Source organism: Triticum urartu, chromosome 2 (genome assembly GCF_003073215.2).
Source record: "Triticum urartu cultivar G1812 chromosome 2, Tu2.1, whole genome shotgun sequence".
NCBI lineage: Eukaryota > Viridiplantae > Streptophyta > Magnoliopsida > Poales > Poaceae > Triticum > Triticum urartu.
Window position 1 is genome coordinate 62,792,002 of NC_053023.1, and position 4,471 is coordinate 62,796,472.

Sequence of the window (4,471 nt, forward strand, 5' to 3'; positions counted from 1 at the left end):
AACGTGTACCCAAAAAAGACAATTTGCACCTCAACACGCGCAACACACACACAAACACCACTTAGATTAGAGTAAGTTACACGTGCATTGCTTTGAGTCATATATGCATGATGTAGATGTTCGTTTCATTCTTATAGTTCATTTCATTAAAAATCATCTAGTTTTTATAAGAAAGCTAATATGTTTTAAGATTCATGGAATTGTGCATCGTAAGACATAAAGTAAAAACAAATAATGGCAAATCATGTAGAAAAAAATTTGGGCAATTCTGATACGGAAGATTCTAGAACAAATAAGAAGTGCTTGTGTTTTGATGTTTGTGCATTATGCTTAATTTCAACCATGGAGTCTTCTAGATTATACATGTGGCAAAATCTGGTGGAATCTAGATGATATCCAACAGCCAGTAGTGCTCAAATTTGCCATCTTTGGACCATCGGATTCGTCTCATCCGACGACCATATTTCAAAGTTAAAGTTACCCGCACACAATATAAAAAAATATAAAAAATAATATATATATATAGGGGTATTGATATAGATATGTGATGTGAAAGCCGCCCATCATCTCCAATTAGAATAGTGTGTCCATGCACGGATGCGACGTGGCCAAATGATGTCTGTCATCGATATCTCAAATTCCAATCAGTCTGACCTTGTTCAATGTGTATACATTACAACATGCTCGTTTCCAAACCACACCGCACAGATCTCCGTTATATTCATGCATGCATGGGTTTCAAACATCAGGATCTCTTATTCAAATATTTGAATTCAACCACTACTAGGAAAAGGGCTATAGATAGGATTGATACTAACGGCGCACCATGGAAGCAGTGCGCCACTACTATATACTAATGGCGCACCGGTTGGTGATGCGCCATTAGTGTGGAAGACACTAATGGCGCACCAGAAACAGGGTGCACCACTAGTATTAAATTATTATTTTTCCATTTTTCCATACATACTAATGGCGCATCATGTCGAAGTGTTGTGAAACCATTACTAGTTCTAAGTAGTAATGGCGCACCAAGCAGACAGTGTGCCATTACTGTAAAAAAAATTATTCTTTTTTTTTGCAAAACTACTAATGGCGCATCGTTTCATAGTGCGCCATTACTAGTAATGGCGCACTATCACCCGGTGCGCCATTAGTATATATATATATTTATTTTTTTACTTCAAGATTCACGCGTTTCACTCGTTGTTTAAACTAGTAAGGAGCACAACTCATGTTTCACGCGTTGGTTCAAGCAGAAGCTTCTGTCGTACCCTTTACATGAAGATTCTTCCGCGGAAGAACAACTCATATTCCCCTTGTCATAGGGCGCCGAGCACAACCTGATGACCTATGAGGCGTACAATATCAAATTTGAACTCATGAATATTTTTAAACTAATGAATATTTTTAAATTTCATGGGCACTTTTCGAATTCATGAATATTTTTTCAAATTTGATGAATACTTTTAAATCTCGATCGCTATCCCCCTTCATCTCGATCTCGATCCCCCCCCCACCGCACCCTCCCCCGCTAGCTCCACCGCCGCCAACGACCCACCGCACCCTCCCCCGCTCCACCGCCGCCGCCGACCCACCGCACCCTCCCCGGCCCGCCCCACCGCCGCCGAACACCGCCCGCACCCTCCCCCGCTAGCTCCACCGCCGCCGACGACCCACCGCACCCTCCCCCACTCCACCGTCGCCGCCGACCCACCGCACCATCCCCGGCCCGCTCCACCGCCGCCGAGCACCCCCATTTGATGATATTTTTTCATATTCATAAAAAAATTATTACTGTTTTATAAAAAAATATTAAAAAATAGCAACAAAAATAATAATAATAAACATACTAATGGTGCACCGCTCTGGGATGCGCCATTGCTATCTAGAAAAAACATTCTAATGGCGCACCGCTCGGGGGTGCGCCATTAGTAATCTACCCCCCTAGCTCTACCTAGCCCGACCCCTTCGTCCCTCCCTCTCGCCAGATCTAGTCCCCCCCCCCGCGCGCTGCCCCGCCCCACGTCGCTGCCGCCCCTACGTGCGCCGCCGCCCCCGCGCCCCCACCACTGCAGCTCCGCCATAGCCGACGCCTGCGCGACCTCGCCGTCGCCGACAGCCTCCCCGCGCCGGCCCCTGCCCTGCACCGCCTCTACCTCAGTCCGGGCACGAGGTGCAGGATGACGACCGCGGCCGCCGGCCTCCCCATGACCAACCGAGGCACCCAGGAGGCCTCCCCAATGACTAATCGAGCCATCCCTTCGAAGCCATCGGCGCCAACCCCAACCCTGACCCCAACCCCTCCAGCGACTGGCCGCACCCGCCCAGGTACCTCTCCTCCTTCCTCCTTCCTCCCTCTCCTCCTTCCTCATGGAGAAAATGATATAGCTCCTCCTACAACATGTATAGATCAATTAGTTCAGTTCTAGTGCTGCTGGACTTTTGCACCATACAAAAATGTACTACTAGTTGAAAATCTTTACTTGAGAGAGCTTCATAAGTAGAAGGTTCCAAAGAATAAAAACCAGTACTAGCACACTAGCACAGTAGTACTGCCACCTCCCAGTAAACAGTAGGGTCTCTGATCAGCAATGTAGTTAATTAGTCAGGGCCTGAAAACCTGCAAATGCATGTACACACAGGTAGGGAATGTAAGATGAAGCATGTACTTTACCAACTAATCTAATGGGCGGGCACAAAGTGAAAACCAAAACAATAGTTAATCAAGCAGAGGTAGATTAGATTAGATGGCAAAAAGCACAAATGTCCCTGCCTATCCATTTTTTTCTCAAGTTGAGCTGGTAAGTTTCAGATGTTCAATGATGATGTAGGAAAAAATTGGATGAAGAAAGATGTGTGTGGCTGCCTGAGAGAAGTATTTGCATAAACAAATTATAATTAATGTGTTGATGAAATTTTGGGTTTTCAAATTGGAACCAAAAACCAACCCATACCTTTAGACTCTTTTGGAATTTCCCGAACATTTTTTTGTTTGTTCCCTTTCACTGTTTGGGGACTTTTGACTTCAGAATGAACCTTACTAAGATTCAATTAAGACTAATTAACTGCATTTGATGTCACTATATTCTATGAATAACTTCAGTTATGATCTGTACTGGAAAACTTCAGTTAACACTTATTTTTCAGTTAACTCCTTACAGTTCAGATCATACTTTGATTGTCAATAATAGTGGACTTTTAAGGCTTTCTTAGAGGCAATACTAGTGGATTTTAGGCTTTTTTAAATGCAATAATAGTGGAATTTTAGGCTTTTTTGGAGGAGTGTGTTTCATGCCGGCCTACAGTGATGAATTAGTCAGAGGATTGTGCCTTAGGATTGTGCCAAAGCTACCCATTGTATCTATTTGCTTCTCCTTCAAATAGGGGCAAGACTGTTACAGAAAAATTACTTGCAAGCATATTGTGATTTACTTGCAAGCATATTATGCCTTAGTTACAGAAAAATTACTTGCAAGCATATTGTAACTATTTTCACTCTGTCCTGAAGGTTTTTGACTACAGAATCTGTGGTGACCCACACTCTGTTGGTTCACACTCATTGAGTTCGCTCGTGAAGGGTCGCTGCTGCTTGATGCCCTTGAGAGGCCCTTCGTGTCGTGATGATTTTGCAGGTACCCCGAGAGGCCCTTGAGTTTGCCGGAATGTCGATTAACTTCCGTTCCAGCAAATTCGGGTACTCCATATGTCCTATTTTCAGCAAAGGTCATGCTGAAATTTTCCGTGAATTTTAGCATGACTTTGCTAAAAATCGGACATATGAGGTACTTGCTACTAATGCATGGGCCGGGGTATCTTAGTACTTAAATAAGTAGGATCAACTGCCCCGCCATTCTTGCTGCATTAAACCATAGGTGGCAATAGAGCCAAGTGATTAGGCCCAACTTAGAATTCTCGTTAGCATCGATAAACCCTAGATGATAAACCCAACATAGGTGGCAATAGAGCCAAGTGATTAGTGCCAAGTGATTAGGCCCAACCTAGGGTGCCTCGGTGTCGATGAGAACCTAAATGATGTACGCTTAGGATTTTAGGGTGCCTCGGCGTCGACAAAACCTAAATGATGAAAGCTTAGGCTTTTAGGGTGCCTCGGTGTCTACAAACCCTAAATGATGTAGTTTTGAATTATGAACGTAGGATATTGCGTCATCATCATCAGACGATGAAAGTCTCCCGGCGGAGTGCGACTGGTGCCACGACGATCGAGGTCTGTGCGACATGCCTCACCTGGACGATGATCGGCGCTTCAGCATTAAGCTCGAGGAGACCTTCGAAGTTGAAACGGTACACAACGACAAAAAGTGTTATTTTCATAATTAAGAATGACTTCAACTATTTCAATGTGTAATTTTCATCTTTTACAATTCGAGTATAGCTTATCCGATGCCATGCAAGACGCTATGTCTTGGAGAGGATGGATTTTGAAGACCATGAAATTTCTGAAACAAAGAAA